Consider the following 21,015-nt stretch of genomic DNA (forward strand, 5'->3'; position numbering starts at 1 on the left):
ACACACGGTCGGATAACGTGAGGCGTCGCATGCTATCATCGCCATTGGGCTGCACAAGCGGTTGAATAACATCGGTCCTAGAATAAAATCCTCGCCCTTCGAAAACATACACAGTCGAGCTACCTCGAGCATGGCATACCATCATGAACCTTGGAAAACACACACGTTCGGAAAATATCGGGCATGGCATGCCATTATCGCCCTTGAACAATGTACATAGGGTAAAACGACGTCGGGTGTGGCTTTCCATCATCGCCCTTGGAAAGAATACACAGTCAGAACACCTTAGGCATGAAATGTTATCTTCTCCCTTGGAATGCACACATGGTCAGATGATGTTGGGCGTGGAAATGCTATCATCTCCCTTTGGCAGCACACACGGTCGGATGACATCAAGCATTAAATGCCATTATATCCCTATGGACCGCACACGCTATCGGATGATTTCAACGTGGCATGCCATCAAAGCTTTTGGACTGCACACACGGACAAAAGACGGGTGTGGCATGCCATCATAGACCTTGTGCAGCACAAATAGTCGGACGACGTTAGGCGTGGCATGTCGCATGGCCCTTGGTCATCACAGAAGGTTGTATGACGTCCGATATGGCATGTCAGCATCACTTTGTACAACACAGACGGATGAACGACGTCGAGCATTACATTCCATTATCGCCCTTGGACTACCCATACTATTGGACGACATGAAGCGTGGTATGCCCACATGGCCCTTTAGAAGCACACATGGTCGGACGATGTTGGTCGTTTCATGCCATCTTTGCATTTGGGCAACACACATGGTCGGACAACGTCTGGCTTTGAATGCCATCTAGCCCTTTGATAGCGTACATGGTCGTACGACATCGAGCGTGGCATGACATCATCACCCTTGGACATGACACACGATTGGATTCTGTCGGCGTGACATGCCATCATCGCCTTTGGGATGCACATACTCTCGGACGATGTTGGGCGCGACAATGGTCTCATCGCCCTTGGGCAGCAAACACGATTGGATGATGTAGGGCGTTAAATGCCATCATTGACCTTAAAAAGAACAAACGGTTGTACTACATTGGGAATGGCATTCCATCTCGTTCTTGGACAACACACATGGTCGGACAACGTCGGGCGTTTCATGCCATCATTGCCTTTGGACAACACACACTGATGAACGACATAGGATGAGGAATGGCATCATCATCGTTGGACAACAAAAATGGTCAAACAACGTAAGGTGTGGCCATCATCATCGCCCTTAGACAATATACACGACCGGATGACGTCGGCCGTGGCTTTTTTTCATCGCCTTTGGATAGAACATACAATCAAATGACGTCGAGCGTGGCATTCCATCATCGCCCTTGGGCAGCACACACGGTAGGATGACGTCGGGCGTGACATGCTATCATCGCACTTGGGAAGCAAACAAAATCCGACGACATCGGGCTTGGCATGCAATCATCTCTCTTGGACAACACATACGGTCAAATGACATTGAGCGTGGCATGCCATCATCGCTTTTGGACTGCACACACAGTTAGAAAGAGTTGGTCTTGGCATGCCCGCATGTTCCTTAGGCAGCATACACGGTCGAACGACATCGGGCGTCGGATGCCATCAAGTATGGCATGTTATCATTGCCCTTCGATTAATAACACGGTCAGACAACATCATGTGTGGCATGCCGTCATCTGTAATTTTAAGAAAATGTATATTAACCCATTATATTTTAAATTTCCCACAATTTTGAAGAAAATTATATTTCTTTATTGCTAAGAATATGATAAAAGAAAACAGATTTTGGAATTTAGAATATCCTTGTAATACATTTGAGAATGTTTATTTCAATGTTAGATAATAAATTTTGTGATAAAAAGCTTTTTTTCCCATTGAACTTTACATTTCCCCTAGTTTTGCACAATCCCTTGGATGACATCGAGCATGGCATGCCATCATTGCCCTTGGATAGCACACAAAATCGGACTACGTTGAGCATGGTATTCCATCATGGCCCTTTGGCAGCAGACAAAGTCGGACATTTGGCATGGCAGTGCCATTATTGCCCTTGGAATGCACACATGGTCGGACGACATCAGGCAAGGTGTTTCATCATTGCCCTTAAAAAGCATACACGATAAGACGACATCGGTCATGGCTTGTTATCAATGCCCTTAGACAGCACACACGATCGGACGACGTAGGGCGTGGAATGCCCTCATGGACCTTAGGTAACACAAATGAATGGATGACCTCAGACGTGGCATGCCTTCATCGTCATTAGGCAGCACACGCGGTCGGACGACGTCTGGCTTGACATGACATCTTCGCCATTGGATAACACATATGGTGGGATGACGTCGGGCGGGTGTCATCATTACCCTTGGACAACATACAGGGTTGGACTACGTCGGGCGTGTCATGCCATCATTACCCTTAGACAACAAACATGAGCATGTTATCATCGCCATATGTTAGAACACACAATTGGATGATGTCAAGAGTGACATGCTCGCTCGAATCTTGAGCAATATTCACAGTTGAACGATGTCGAGCATGGCATGCCATCATCGCGCTTGGGCAGCACAGGCGGTCGGACTACGTCAGGCGTGACATTACATCATCGCGCTTAGTTAGCACACACCGTCAGACAACATCGGGCATGGAATGGCATCATATCCGTTGGGTAACATACAAAGGGTGGTACAACGTCAGGCGTGTAATGTCAACATTGCCCGTGGACAACATACAAGGTTAGACGACGTTGGGCATAACATGTTTTCATTGCCCTTGTGAAGAACACAAAGTCGAATGGCCTCGAGCCTTAGATGACATCATTGCCCTTGAGCAAAACACATGGTAGGACTATGTCGGGCGTATCACGCCATCATCAAACGGTTGCCGCATTCATACTAATCTAATATATCTTATCGATTTTCCCATTGCATTGTACTAGTCTTTCATTTTTAACTTTATACGGCACGAAGGATATTATATTTCTAGTTTTACGTTTATATGATTGTATATAAATAAAAATATAATAATATTTTTTTTAAAAAAATCACTAAATTAAGGAGACAGAATACAGGATTTGACAAAGTCAGGCATGGCATGCCCGCATGGTTCTTGGGCAATACACACGGTCGTAGAAAATCGAGCTTCGCATGCAATCATTGCCTTTGAGCAGTATACACTGTTTGACGATGTCGCGCATGGAATGTCATCATCGCCATTGGGAAGCACACACGGTCAGACGATGTCGTGTGTGGCATGTTGTCATCCCCTTGGACAACACACACTATCGGACCACGTAGGCCGTGGCATGCCCACATGGCCCTTGGGTAGCACATACGGTCGGATGACATTAGGCATGGCATGTCATTATTTCCTTTGTGCGACACACATTGGAGAAGTGGGGCATGACATTCCATCATCGCCCTTGGGCAACACACACGATCGGATGACGTCGGGCATGGCATACCATCATCGCCCTTTGATAGCATACATGGTAAGACGACGTTTGGCATGGCATGCAATTTTGACCTTAGACAAAATATACGGTCGTACTATGTCAGGCGTGGAATTCCATCATATCCTTTGGACAGCACACACGGTTGAACGACGTCGGGCGTGGCATGCCATTATCACACATGGACAACATACACGGTCAAAAGAACTCGGGCGTGGCATATTATCATCCCTCTTGAATAGAACATACTTTAGGACTACGTCGAATGTTGCAAGCCTGCATGGTCCTTGCGTTGCACACTATCGGACAGTGTCACGCAAGGCATGCCATCTTCTCCCTTGGAGAACATAAACAATCGGACAATGTCGGGTGTGACATTCCATAGTTGTCTGTGGAAAGCACTCTCTGACGGACGATATTGTGCATGGAATGCCATCATTTCCCTTGGACAATATACAAGTCAGACGACGTCGGACGTGGCAAGTCATCATCGTATTTGGATAGCAAGCACGGTCGGATGATGATGGGCGTTGCATGCCCATATGGTCCTTGGGCAACACACTAGTCAAACAACGTCGGCCATGACATGCATCGCCTTTTAATAGAACATAGTAAAACGATGTTACGTGGCATCCCATCATCACCTTTGGACTATAAACAAGGGAAAGCGATGTTGGGCGTGGCATGCCATTAGCGCTCTTGTGCCGCACACACTGTGAGACATTGTGGGCGTTAGATACCATCCTTGCCCTTGGGAAGCACTCATGATTGGACTACCTTGGGCGTGGCATGCCATCTTGCCCTAGGACAACACACTCGGTCAAACGACGTTTGGCATGGCATGCAATCTTCACCATTTGACAAAACACACTGATAAACGACATCAGATCTGGCATGCCATCATCACCTTTGGACAGCACATATGGTCGGACAACGTTAGGCGTGGCATGCCAGCATGGTCCTTGGGAAGCACACACGGTTAAATAATGTCGGGCATGACATGTCATCATTGCCCTTGGGCAGCCTGGTCGGACAATGTCGAGCGTGCCATGCCTTCATTGCCCTTGGAAAGAATACACGATAGGACGACTTCGGGCGTTAAATGTTATAATCGCCCTTGGACAGCACACACTATAGACCACATACGGTGTGGCATGACTGCATGTCAATTGATAAGCACACACCATTAGATGACGTTAGGCTTGGCATGCCATTATCGGCCATGTGCAGCACACACGATCACACAACGTCAGGCGTGACATGAAGCTATCGCCCTTGGGCTGCACATACAGGCGAACGACGTCAGGCGTGGCATGCCATCATTGCCCTTGAATATATACACGGTTGGAAGACATCGGGAGTGGCATTCCATCTTTGTCCTTAGACAACATACACGATCGGACAATGTCTGGCATGGCATGCCATCATCGCCTTTACAATGAACACATGGTAAGATGATTTCGGGCGTGGCATGCTATCATCGCCCTTGGATACCATACATATGGTCGGACGACGTCGGGCATGGCATGCTATCATCTCCCTTGGACAGCATAGACAGTAGAATTACGCAGGCGTGCCATGCCATCATCGCCCTTGGGCAGCACACACGGTCAAACGAAGTGATGCATTAAATGCTATCATTGCCCATGGGAAGCACATACGGTCAAACTACGTCGGGCTTTGCATACCATCATTTCCCTTGGACAACACAAATGGTCGTACAACATCGGGCGTGAGATGTTATCATCTCCCTTTGCAAGCGCACGGGGATGAACGACATCTAGCGTGGCAGGCCAGTATGGCTGTTGGACAGCATAATAAGTCGGACTACTTCGATAGTGGCATGCCAATGTGGACCTTGGGCAGGACACAATGTTGGATGACATCGGGTTTTACATACCATCATCGCGGTTGGAAAGCACTCAGTGTCAGATTATGTCGGTCTTTTCATGCCAAGGACGGACTACGTCGGGCGTGGCATGCCATTATCAATGTTGGACAGCACACACGATTGGAATAAGTCAGGCGTGTCATGCCATCATAGCACTTGAGTAGCACATACGATCAGATGACTCAGGCCGTGGCAATGCCATAATAAACCTTGGAATGCACACATTGTTGAACAAAATCGGGCATGGCATGCCATCATCACCCTAGGAAAGCATACACAATAGGATGATTTTGGGTGTGGCATGTTATCATCGCCCTTGGATAGCACACACAATCGGATGTCGTTGGGCGTGGCATGCGCGCATGGACCATGGACATCTACACAGGATCGTATGACGTTGAGTATGGAAGTCCATCATCTCCATTGGCAGCACAAGCAGTCAAACGATGTCGGTTGTGACATACCATATTCGCCCTTGGAGAAAACACACGTTGGTTTGGAAAGCATGCATGGTCGAACAAAGTCGAGCTTGGCATGCCATCATTGCCCTTGGACAACATGCACGATTTGAATACATCGGCGTGGCATGCATCATGGCTCTTGCGTAGCACACACGGTCAGACAACGTCGGGCGTGGCATGCCATTTTAACCTTTGACAAAATATATGGTCCGACTACGTTGGGCGTAGAATTCCATCATATCCCTTGGACACCACACACGGTCGGATGAAGTCGGGCGTGGCATGCCATCATCGCACTTGGACAACATACACAGGGTAAAACGACGTCGGGTGTGGCTTGCCATCATCGCTCTTGGACAGCATACACGGTCAGACAAACTAAGCCATTGCATATTATGTTCTCCCTTGGACTGCACACAAGGTCAGACGATGTTGGGCGTAGAAATGCTATCATCGCCCTTTGTCAGAACACACGCTCGGATGTTGTCGGGCATTAAATTTCATTCTTGCCCTCTAAACAGAAGACACTATCGCACGATGTCGATGTGGCATGCCATCAAAGCCTTTGGAATGCACACACAGATGGAAGACGGGCGTGGCATGCCATCATAGCCCTTGTGCAGCACACACAGTCGGATGATGTTGGGCGTGGCATGTTGCATGGCCCTTGGGCATCACAGACGGCTGTAAGACGTCGGCGGTGGCATGTCAGGGTCCCTTGTGACAACACACACAGATAACCGACGTCAAGCATGGCGTGTCATTATCGCCCTTGGACTGCTTATACTGTTGGACGACATGAAGCGTGGTATGCCCACATGGCCCTTGGGAAGCACACATGGTCGGATGATGTCGGGCATTACATGCCATCTTCGCATTTGGCCAACACACATGGTCACACGACGTCGGGCATGGAATGCCATCTAGCCCTTGGACAGCCCACTTGGTCGTAAAACATCAAGTGTTGCATGACATCATCACCCTTGGACAACACACACGATAAGACTATGTCAGGCATGGCATGCCATCATCGCCCTTGGGCAGCACACATGGTCGGATGAAGTCGGGCGTGGCATGCCATCATTTCAGAAATGACCATATGGTCGGATGACATAGGGCGTGGCATGCAATCATCCCTATTTGATAGCATACACAGGGCCGAATGACGTCCTACGTGGCATGCCATCATTTCCCTTGGACAGCACACACGGTGGGACGACGTCAACCAAGGCATGCTATCATTGCCCTTGGAGAGTATACATGATCAAACGACATTGCGCACGGCATGTTATCATCGCCTTTGGACAGCACACATGATTGGACGACGTAGGGCATGGCATGCCATCATGGCCTTTAAGCAGCACACACGGTCGAATGAAGTCGGGCGTGGCATGCCATCATCGCCTTAGGGCAGCACACACGGTCTGACAATGTCGGGCGTAACATGCAATCATTTCCCATGGACAGCACATACGATCGGACCATGTAAGGCGTGGCATACCATCATCGCCTTTCGGCTACACACACGATTAGACAACGTCGGGCGTGGCATGCAATCATATACCTTGGTTAGCACATACTGTCGAATAACGTCGAGTGTGTCATGCAATCGTCGTCTTTGGACATCACACATTGTTGGACGACGTTAGTCATGGAATGCCTGCATGTACCTTGGGCAGGAAACATAGGCAGACGACATTAGGAGGGGCATGCCATCATCGTCATGGACAACAAACAATGTCAGACTATGTCACGTGTGGCATGTTATCATTACCCTTGGACAGAAAACACGGCCAGACAACAATGGGCTGGCATGCACTCATATACCTTGGAATGCACATACGGTCGAAAAACGTTAAGCGTGTCATGCTATCAACATATTTGGGCTTCACACACGGTCGAATGACGTCAGGCATGGCATGCCCGCATGTCTCTTAGGCAGCAAAAACGGCCGAAGGCCGTCTGGAAAGACATGCAGTCATCGCCCTTGGACAACATATAAGGTAAGACGACGTCCCGCGTGGCATTTTATGGACATAACAAAGAGTCAGACGACGTCTAGAATTACATGCCATCAGCACCAATTTTATGAAAAATGTATATTAACCCATTAAATTTTGCATTTCCCCTAATTTTCAAGATAATTGTAATTATTTATAGCTACAAATCTGATAAAAGAAAATAGATTTTTGAGTTCGGAATACCTTGGTAACACATTTGAGATATTGAATTTTAATGTTATATAATCAATTTTATGATAAAAAGCATTTTATCCCATTCAATTATATATTTCCCTTAGTTTTGCACACACGGTTGGATGACGTCGAGCGTGCCATGACATCATCACCTTTTGATAGCACACATGATAAGACTACGTCGGGCGTGGCATGCCATCATCGCCCTTGGATAGCATAACACAATCAGACAATATCGGGCGTGGCATGTTATCATCGCCCTTGGATAGAGAAACACGATCAGACAACATCGGGCGAGGCGTGCCATCATGGCCATTGGGCAATACACACGGCCATACGAGATCGGCCATGGCAGTGCAATCATCGCCCTTGGAATGTACACACGGTTTGATGACTTCGAGTGTGGCATGCCATCATCGCCCTTGAAAAGATACACGATCATTGCTCTTTGAAAAAAAACACGATTGGACGACGTGCAGCATGAAATTTCTGTATGGAACTTAGGCAGCACACACGGTCGGATAACGTTAGGCGTCGCATCCTATCATCGCCATTGGGATGCACAAGCGGTTGAATAACATCGGTCCTAGAATGCGATCATCGCCCTTCGAAAACATACACGGTCGAACTACGTCGAGTATGGCATGCGATCATGAACCTTGGTCAGCACACACAGTCGGAAAGTATCGGGCAATGCATGCCATTATCGCCCTTGAACAACATACATAGGGTAAAACGACATCGGGTGTGGCTTGCCATCATCGCCCTTGAAAAGAATACACGGTCAGAAGTCCTTAGGCATGAAATGTTATCTTCGCCCTTGGAATGCACACACGGTCAGATGATTTTGGGTGTGGAAAGGCTATCATCTCCCTTTGCAGCACACACGATCGGATGACATCGGGCATTAAATGCCATTATTTCCCTTTGGACAGCACACACAATCGTATAATGTCAACATGGCATGTCATCAAAGCCTTTGGATTGCACACACGGACAAAAGACCGGCGTGCCATGCCATCATAGACCTTGTGCAGCACACACAGTCAGACGACGTTAGGCGTAGCATGTCGCATGGCCCTTAGGCATTGCAGAAGGTTGTAAGAAATTGGGTATAACATGTCAGCGTCCCATTGGACAACACACACGGATGAACGATGTCGAGAATGACATGCCATTATCTCCCTTGGACTACTCACACTGTTGGATGACGTGAAGCGTGGTATACCTACATGGCCATTTAGAAGCACACATGGTCGGACGATGTCAGAAGTTTCATGCCATCTTTGCGCTTGGGCAACACATATAGTCGGACGACGTCAGGAATGGCATGGCATCTAGCCCTTTCATTGCGCACATGGTCGTACTACATCGAGCATGGCATTACATCATCACCCTTAGACATGACACACGGTCGTACTATGGCGGGCGTGGCATGCCATCATCGCCCTTGAGCAGCTCACAAGGTCGGGATATGTCGAGCGTGGCATGCCATCATCGCCATTGGAATGAACACATGGTCGGACGATGTAGGGCGTGGCATGCCATCATTGCAGTTCAACAACGTTGACAGGGTAGGATGACGTCCTACGTGGCATGAATTCATTTCCCTTGGAAAGCACACACGCTCAGACGACATTGACCGTGGCATGCCATCTTCGCCATTGGAAAGTATACATGATCAAATGGCATCAGGTGTGGCATGTTGTCATCGCCCTTGGAAAACAAACACTATTGGAACACGTAATGCGTGGCATGCCATCATGGCCTTTGGGAGATGCATATGGTCGCACGACATTGGGCGTGGCATGCCATCAGCTCCGTAGGGCAGAACAAACGGTCTGACAATGTTCGGCGTGGCATGCAATCATTTCCCTTGGATATACATTCGGTAAGACTACGTCGGGCGTGGCATGCCATCATTGCCTTTGGGCAAAACACATGGTAAGACTACGTCAGTCATGGAATTCCCGCATGTCTCTTGGCCAGGAAACACAGGCGGACGACGTCGAGCGTGGCATGCCATCATCGCCATGGACAATATTTAAGGTCAGACGATGTCGCGTGTGGCATGTTATTATTGCCCTTGGACAGAACACAGGGTCAGATGACATCGGGCGTGGCATGCAATCATATACCTTGGACTGCACATAGGGGCAAGAGACATTGAGCGTGTCATGCTATCAACATCTTTGGGCTTCATTCACGGTCGGATGACGTCAGGCATGGCATGCCTGCATGTCTCTTGGGCATCAAAAAAGGTCGGATGCCGTCTGGAAAGACATGCAATCATCACCCTGGGAAAACATATAAGGTAAGACGACGTCGCGCGTGGCATGTTATCATTGACCTTGGACAGAACACACGGTCAAACGACATCTTGAATGACATGCCATCATCACCGATTTTATGAGAAATGTATATTAACCCATTAAATTTTGAATTTCCCCTAATTTTGAAGATAATTGTAATTATTTATTGCTACGAATCTGATAAAAGAATATAGATTTTTGAGTTCAGAATACCTTGGAAACACATTTGAGATTGTGAATTTTAATGTTATATAATCAATTTTATGATAAAAAGCTTTTTATCCCATTCAATTATATATTTCCCCTAGTTTTGCACACACGGTTGGACGACGTCGAGCGTGACATGAGATCATCACCTTTTGATAGCACACATGATAGGACTACGTCGGGCGTGGCATGCCATTGTCGCACTTGGATAGCATAACACGATAAGACAATATCGGGCGTGGCATGTTATCATCGCCCTTGGATAGAGAAACACGATTAGAAAACATCGGGCGTGGCATGCCCTCATGGCCATTGGGCAATACACACGGTCAGACGACGTCGGCCGTGGCAATGCCATCATCGCCCTTGGAATGTACACACGGTCGGATGACTTCGAGTGTGGCATGCCATCATCGCCCTTGGAAAGATACACGATCATTGCTCTTTGAAAACAAACATGATTGGACGACGTCCGGCATGGCAAATCTGCATGGAACTTTGGCAGCACACACGGTCGGATAACGTGAGGCGTCGCATGCTATCATCGCCATTGGGCTGCACAAGCGGTTGAATAACATCGGTCCTAGAATAAAATCCTCGCCCTTCGAAAACATACACAGTCGAGCTACCTCGAGCATGGCATACCATCATGAACCTTGGAAAACACACACGTTCGGAAAATATCGGGCATGGCATGCCATTATCGCCCTTGAACAATGTACATAGGGTAAAACGACGTCGGGTGTGGCTTTCCATCATCGCCCTTGGAAAGAATACACAGTCAGAACACCTTAGGCATGAAATGTTATCTTCTCCCTTGGAATGCACACATGGTCAGATGATGTTGGGCGTGGAAATGCTATCATCTCCCTTTGGCAGCACACACGGTCGGATGACATCAAGCATTAAATGCCATTATATCCCTATGGACCGCACACGCTATCGGATGATTTCAACGTGGCATGCCATCAAAGCTTTTGGACTGCACACACGGACAAAAGACGGGTGTGGCATGCCATCATAGACCTTGTGCAGCACAAATAGTCGGACGACGTTAGGCGTGGCATGTCGCATGGCCCTTGGTCATCACAGAAGGTTGTATGACGTCCGATATGGCATGTCAGCATCACTTTGTACAACACAGACGGATGAACGACGTCGAGCATTACATTCCATTATCGCCCTTGGACTACCCATACTATTGGACGACATGAAGCGTGGTATGCCCACATGGCCCTTTAGAAGCACACATGGTCGGACGATGTCGGTCGTTTCATGCCATCTTTGCATTTGGGCAACACACATGGTCGGACAACGTCTGGCTTTGAATGCCATCTAGCCCTTTGATAGCGTACATGGTCGTACGACATCGAGCGTGGCATGACATCATCACCCTTGGACATGACACACGATTGGATTCTGTCGGCGTGACATGCCATCATCGCCTTTGGGATGCACATACTCTCGGACGATGTTGGGCGCGACAATGGTCTCATCGCCCTTGGGCAGCAAACACGATTGGATGATGTAGGGCGTTAAATGCCATCATTGACCTTAAAAAGAACAAACGGTTGTACTACATTGGGAATGGCATTCCATCTCGTTCTTGGACAACACACATGGTCGGACAACGTCGGGCGTTTCATGCCATCATTGCCTTTGGACAACACACACTGATGAACGACATAGGATGAGGAATGGCATCATCATCGTTGGACAACAAAAATGGTCAAACAACGTAAGGTGTGGCCATCATCATCGCCCTTAGACAATATACACGACCGGATGACGTCGGCCGTGGCTTTTTTTCATCGCCTTTGGATAGAACATACAATCAAATGACGTCGAGCGTGGCATTCCATCATCGCCCTTGGGCAGCACACACGGTAGGATGACGTCGGGCGTGACATGCTATCATCGCACTTGGGAAGCAAACAAAATCCGACGACATCGGGCTTGGCATGCAATCATCTCTCTTGGACAACACATACGGTCAAATGACATTGAGCGTGGCATGCCATCATCGCTTTTGGACTGCACACACAGTTAGAAAGAGTTGGTCTTGGCATGCCCGCATGTTCCTTAGGCAGCATACACGGTCGAACGACATCGGGCGTCGGATGCCATCAAGTATGGCATGTTATCATTGCCCTTCGATTAATAACACGGTCAGACAACATCATGTGTGGCATGCCGTCATCTGTAATTTTAAGAAAATGTATATTAACCCATTATATTTTAAATTTCCCACAATTTTGAAGAAAATTATATTTCTTTATTGCTAAGAATATGATAAAAGAAAACAGATTTTGGAATTTAGAATATCCTTGTAATACATTTGAGAATGTTTATTTCAATGTTAGATAATAAATTTTGTGATAAAAAGCTTTTTTTCCCATTGAACTTTACATTTCCCCTAGTTTTGCACAATCCCTTGGATGACATCGAGCATGGCATGCCATCATTGCCCTTGGATAGCACACAAAATCGGACTACGTTGAGCATGGTATTCCATCATGGCCCTTTGGCAGCAGACAAAGTCGGACATTTGGCATGGCAGTGCCATTATTGCCCTTGGAATGCACACATGGTCGGACGACATCAGGCAAGGTGTTTCATCATTGCCCTTAAAAAGTATACACGATAAGACGACATCGGTCATGGCTTGTTATCAATGCCCTTAGACAGCACACACGATCGGACGACGTAGGGCGTGGAATGCCCTCATGGACCTTAGGTAACACAAATGAATGGATGACCTCAGACGTGGCATGCCTTCATCGTCATTAGGCAGCACACGCGGTCGGACGACGTCTGGCTTGACATGACATCTTCGCCATTGGATAACACATATGGTGGGATGACGTCGGGCGGGTGTCATCATTACCCTTGGACAACATACAGGGTTGGACTACGTCGGGCGTGTCATGCCATCATTACCCTTAGACAACAAACATGAGCATGTTATCATCGCCATATGTTAGAACACACAATTGGATGATGTCAAGAGTGACATGCTCGCTCGAATCTTGAGCAATATTCACAGTTGAACGATGTCGAGCATGGCATGCCATCATCGCGCTTGGGCAGCACAGGCGGTCGGACTACGTCAGGCGTGACATTACATCATCGCGCTTAGTTAGCACACACCGTCAGACAACATCGGGCATGGAATGGCATCATATCCGTTGGGTAACATACAAAGGGTGGTACAACGTCAGGCGTGTAATGTCAACATTGCCCGTGGACAACATACAAGGTTAGACGACGTTGGGCATAACATGTTTTCATTGCCCTTGTGAAGAACACAAAGTCGAATGGCCTCGAGCCTTAGATGACATCATTGCCCTTGAGCAAAACACATGGTAGGACTATGTCGGGCGTATCACGCCATCATCAAACGGTTGCCGCATTCATACTAATCTAATATATCTTATCGATTTTCCCATTGCATTGTACTAGTCTTTCATTTTTAACTTTATACGGCACGAAGGATATTATATTTCTAGTTTTACGTTTATATGATTGTATATAAATAAAAATATAATAATATTTTTTTTAAAAAAATCACTAAATTAAGGAGACAGAATACAGGATTTGACAAAGTCAGGCATGGCATGCCCGCATGGTTCTTGGGCAATACACACGGTCGTAGAAAATCGAGCTTCGCATGCAATCATTGCCTTTGAGCAGTATACACTGTTTGACGATGTCGCGCATGGAATGTCATCATCGCCATTGGGAAGCACACACGGTCAGACGATGTCGTGTGTGGCATGTTGTCATCCCCTTGGACAACACACACTATCGGACCACGTAGGCCGTGGCATGCCCACATGGCCCTTGGGTAGCACATACGGTCGGATGACATTAGGCATGGCATGTCATTATTTCCTTTGTGCGACACACATTGGAGAAGTGGGGCATGACATTCCATCATCGCCCTTGGGCAACACACACGATCGGATGACGTCGGGCATGGCATACCATCATCGCCCTTTGATAGCATACATGGTAAGACGACGTTTGGCATGGCATGCAATTTTGACCTTAGACAAAATATACGGTCGTACTATGTCAGGCGTGGAATTCCATCATATCCTTTGGACAGCACACACGGTTGAACGACGTCGGGCGTGGCATGCCATTATCACACATGGACAACATACACGGTCAAAAGAACTCGGGCGTGGCATATTATCATCCCTCTTGAATAGAACATACTTTAGGACTACGTCGAATGTTGCAAGCCTGCATGGTCCTTGCGTTGCACACTATCGGACAGTGTCACGCAAGGCATGCCATCTTCTCCCTTGGAGAACATAAACAATCGGACAATGTCGGGTGTGACATTCCATAGTTGTCTGTGGAAAGCACTCTCTGACGGACGATATTGTGCATGGAATGCCATCATTTCCCTTGGACAATATACAAGTCAGACGACGTCGGACGTGGCAAGTCATCATCGTATTTGGATAGCAAGCACGGTCGGATGATGATGGGCGTTGCATGCCCATATGGTCCTTGGGCAACACACTAGTCAAACAACGTCGGCCATGACATGCATCGCCTTTTAATAGAACATAGTAAAACGATGTTACGTGGCATCCCATCATCACCTTTGGACTATAAACAAGGGAAAGCGATGTTGGGCGTGGCATGCCATTAGCGCTCTTGTGCCGCACACACTGTGAGACATTGTGGGCGTTAGATACCATCCTTGCCCTTGGGAAGCACTCATGATTGGACTACCTTGGGCGTGGCATGCCATCTTGCCCTAGGACAACACACTCGGTCAAACGACGTTTGGCATGGCATGCAATCTTCACCATTTGACAAAACACACTGATAAACGACATCAGATCTGGCATGCCATCATCACCTTTGGACAGCACATATGGTCGGACAACGTTAGGCGTGGCATGCCAGCATGGTCCTTGGGAAGCACACACGGTTAAATAATGTCGGGCATGACATGTCATCATTGCCCTTGGGCAGCCTGGTCGGACAATGTCGAGCGTGCCATGCCTTCATTGCCCTTGGAAAGAATACACGATAGGACGACTTCGGGCGTTAAATGTTATAATCGCCCTTGGACAGCACACACTATAGACCACATACGGTGTGGCATGACTGCATGTCAATTGATAAGCACACACCATTAGATGACGTTAGGCTTGGCATGCCATTATCGGCCATGTGCAGCACACACGATCACACAACGTCAGGCGTGACATGAAGCTATCGCCCTTGGGCTGCACATACAGGCGAACGACGTCAGGCGTGGCATGCCATCATTGCCCTTGAATATATACACGGTTGGAAGACATCGGGAGTGGCATTCCATCTTTGTCCTTAGACAACATACACGATCGGACAATGTCTGGCATGGCATGCCATCATCGCCTTTACAATGAACACATGGTAAGATGATTTCGGGCGTGGCATGCTATCATCGCCCTTGGATACCATACATATGGTCGGACGACGTCGGGCATGGCATGCTATCATCTCCCTTGGACAGCATAGACAGTAGAATTACGCAGGCGTGCCATGCCATCATCGCCCTTGGGCAGCACACACGGTCAAACGAAGTGATGCATTAAATGCTATCATTGCCCATGGGAAGCACATACGGTCAAACTACGTCGGGCTTTGCATACCATCATTTCCCTTGGACAACACAAATGGTCGTACAACATCGGGCGTGAGATGTTATCATCTCCCTTTGCAAGCGCACGGGGATGAACGACATCTAGCGTGGCAGGCCAGTATGGCTGTTGGACAGCATAATAAGTCGGACTACTTCGATAGTGGCATGCCAATGTGGACCTTGGGCAGGACACAATGTTGGATGACATCGGGTTTTACATACCATCATCGCGGTTGGAAAGCACTCAGTGTCAGATTATGTCGGTCTTTTCATGCCAAGGACGGACTACGTCGGGCGTGGCATGCCATTATCAATGTTGGACAGCACACACGATTGGAATAAGTCAGGCGTGTCATGCCATCATAGCACTTGAGTAGCACATACGATCAGATGACTCAGGCCGTGGCAATGCCATAATAAACCTTGGAATGCACACATTGTTGAACAAAATCGGGCATGGCATGCCATCATCACCCTAGGAAAGCATACACAATAGGATGATTTTGGGTGTGGCATGTTATCATCGCCCTTGGACAGCACACACAATCGGATGTCGTTGGGCGTGGCATGCGCGCATGGACCATGGACATCTACACAGGATCGTATGACGTTGAGTATGGAAGTCCATCATCTCCATTGGCAGCACAAGCAGTCAAACGATGTCGGTTGTGACATACCATATTCGCCCTTGGAGAAAACACACGTTGGTTTGGAAAGCATGCATGGTCGAACAAAGTCGAGCTTGGCATGCCATCATTGCCCTTGGACAACATGCACGATTTGAATACATCGGGCATGGCATGCATCATGGCTCTTGCGTAGCACACACGGTCAGACAACGTCGGGCGTGGCATGCCATTTTAACCTTTGACAAAATATATGGTCCGACTACGTTGGGCGTAGAATTCCATCATATCCCTTGGACACCACACACGGTCGGATGAAGTCGGGCGTGGCATGCCATCATCGCACTTGGACAACATACACAGGGTAAAACGACGTCGGGTGTGGCTTGCCATCATCGCTCTTGGATAGCATACACGGTCAGACAAACTAAGCCATTGCATATTATGTTCTCCCTTGGACTGCACACAAGGTCAGACGATGTTGGGCGTAGAAATGCTATCATCGCCCTTTGTCAGAACACACGCTCGGATGTTGTCGGGCATTAAATTTCATTCTTGCCCTCTAAACAGAAGACACTATCGCACGATGTCGACGTGGCATGCCATCAAAGCCTTTGGAATGCACACACAGATGGAAGACGGGCGTGGCATGCCATCATAGCCCTTGTGCAGCACACACAGTCGGATGATGTTGGGCGTGGCATGTTGCATGGCCCTTGGGCATCACAGACGGCTGTAAGACGTCGGCGGTGGCATGTCAGGGTCCCTTGTGACAACACACACAGATAACCGACGTCAAGCATGGCGTGTCATTATCGCCCTTGGACTGCTTATACTGTTGGACGACATGAAGCGTGGTATGCCCACATGGCCCTTGGGAAGCACACATGGTCGGATGATGTCGGGCATTACATGCCATCTTCGCATTTGGCCAACACACATGGTCACACGACGTCGGGCATGGAATGCCATCTAGCCCTTGGACAGCCCACTTGGTCGTAAAACATCAAGTGTTGCATGACATCATCACCCTTGGACAACACACACGATAAGACTATGTCAGGCATGGCATGCCATCATCGCCCTTGGGCAGCACACATGGTCGGATGAAGTCGGGCGTGGCATGCCATCATTTCAGAAATGACCATATGGTCGGATGACATAGGGCGTGGCATGCAATCATCCCTATTTGATAGCATACACAGGGCCGAATGACGTCCTACGTGGCATGCCATCATTTCCCTTGGACAGCACACACGGTGGGACGACGTCAACCAAGGCATGCTATCATTGCCCTTGGAGAGTATACATGATCAAACGACATTGCGCACGGCATGTTATCATCGCCTTTGGACAGCACACATGATTGGACGACGTAGGGCATGGCATGCCATCATGGCCTTTAAGCAGCACACACGGTCGAATGAAGTCGGGCGTGGCATGCCATCATCGCCTTAGGGCAGCACACACGGTCTGACAATGTCGGGCGTAACATGCAATCATTTCCCATGGACAGCACATACGATCGGACCATGTAAGGCGTGGCATACCATCATCGCCTTTCGGCTACACACACGATTAGACAACGTCGGGCGTGGCATGCAATCATATACCTTGGTTAGCACATACTGTCGAATAACGTCGAGTGTGTCATGCAATCGTCGTCTTTGGACATCACACATTGTTGGACGACGTTAGTCATGGAATGCCTGCATGTACCTTGGGCAGGAAACATAGGCAGACGACATCAGGAGGGGCATGCCATCATCGTCATGGACAACAAACAAGGTCAGACTATGTCGCGTGTGGCATGTTATCATTGCCCTTGGACAGAAAACACGGCCAGACAACAACGGGCTGGCATGCACTCATATACCTTGGAATGCACATACGGTCGAAAAACGTTAAGCGTGTCATGCTATCAACATATTTGGGCTTCACACACGGTCGAATGACGTCAGGCATGGCATGCCCGCATGTCTCTTAGGCAGCAAAAACGGCCGAAGGCCGTCTGGAAAGACATGCAGTCATCGCCCTTGGACAACATATAAGGTAAGACGACGTCGCGCGTGGCATTTTATGGACATAACAAAGAGTCAGACGACGTCTAGAATTATATGCCATCAGCACCAATTTTATGAAAAATGTATATTAACCCATTAAATTTTGCATTTCCCCTAATTTTCAAGATAATTGTAATTATTTATTGCTACAAATCTGATAAAAGAAAATAGATTTTTGAGTTCGGAATACCTTGGTAACACATTTGAGATATTGAATTTTAATGTTATATAATCAATTTTATGATAAAAAGCATTTTATCCCATTCAATTATATATTTCCCTTAGTTTTGCACACACGGTTGGATGACGTCGAGCGTGCCATGACATCATCACCTTTTGATAGCACACATGATAAGACTACGTCGGGCGTGGCATGCCATCATCGCCCTTGGATAGCATAACACAATCAGACAATATCGGGTGTGGCATGTTATCATCGCCCTTGGATAGAGAAACACGATCAGACAACATCGGGCGAGGCGTGCCATCATGGCCATTGGGCAATACACACGGCCAGACGAGATCGGCCATGGCAGTGCAATCATCGCCCTTGGAATGTACACACGGTTTGATGACTTCGAGTGTGGCATGCCATCATCGCCCTTGAAAAGATACACGATCATTGCTCTTTGAAAAAAAACACGATTGGACGACGTGCAGCATGAAATTTCTGTATGGAACTTAGGCAGCACACACGGTCGGATAACGTTAGGCGTCGCATCCTATCATCGCCATTGGGATGCACAAGCGGTTGAATAACATCGGTCCTAGAATGCGATCATCGCCCTTCGAAAACATACACGGTCGAACTACGTCGAGTATGGCATGCGATCATGAACCTTGGTCAGCACACACAGTCGGAAAGTATCGGGCAATGCATGCCATTATCGCCCTTGAACAACATACATAGGGTAAAACGACATCGGGTGTGGCTTGCCATCATCGCCCTTGAAAAGAATACACGGTCAGAAGTCCTTAGGCATGAAATGTTATCTTCGCCCTTGTAATGCACACACGGTCAGATGATTTTGGGTGTGGAAAGGCTATCATCTCCCTTTGCAGCACACACGGTCGGATGACATCGGGCATTAAATGCCATTATTTCCCTTTGGACAGCTCACACAATCGTATGATGTCAACATGGCATGTCATCAAAGCCTTTGGATTGCACACACGGACAAAAGACGGGCGTGCCATGCCATCATAGACCTTGTGCAGCACACACAGTCAGACGACGTTAGGCGTAGCATGTCGCATGGCCCTTAGGCATTGCAGAAGGTTGTAACAAATTGGGTATAACATGTCAGCGTCCCATTGGACAACACACACGGATGAACGATGTCGAGAATGACATGCCATTATCTCCCTTGGACTACTCACACTGTTGGATGACGTGAAGCGTGGTATACCTACATGGCCATTTAGAAGCACACATGGTCGGACGATGTCAGACGTTTCATGCCATCTTTGCGCTTGGGCAACACATATAGTCGGACGACGTCAGGAATGGCATGGCATCTAGCCCTTTCATTGCGCACATGGTCGTACTACATCGAGCGTGGCATTACATCATCACCCTTAGACATGACACACGGTCGTACTGTGGCGGGCGTGGCATGCCATCATCGCCCTTGAGCAGCTCACAAGGTCGGGATATGTCGAGCGTGGCATGCCATCATCGCCATTGGAATGAACACATGGTCGGACGATGTAGGGCGTGGCATGCCATCATTGCAGTTCGACAACGTTGACAGGGTAGGATGACGTCCTACGTGGCATGAATTCATTTCCCTTGGAAAGCACACACGCTCAGACGACATTGACCGTGGCATGCCATCTTCGCCATTGGAAAGTATACATGATCAAATGGCATCAGGTGTGGCATGTTGTCATCGCCCTTGGAAAACAAACACTATTGGAACACGTAATGCGTGGCATGCCATCATGGCCTTTGGGAGATGCATATGGTCGCACGACATTGGGCGTGGCATGCCATCAGCTCCGTAGGGCAGAACAAACGGTCTGACAATGTTCGGCGTGGCATGCAATCATTTCCCTTGGATATACATTCGGTCAGACTACGTCGGGCGTGGCATGCCATCATTGCCTTTGGGCAAAACACATGGTAAGACTACGTC

This window comes from Solanum lycopersicum, chromosome 1, assembly GCF_036512215.1.
Source record: "Solanum lycopersicum chromosome 1, SLM_r2.1".
NCBI lineage: Eukaryota > Viridiplantae > Streptophyta > Magnoliopsida > Solanales > Solanaceae > Solanum > Solanum lycopersicum.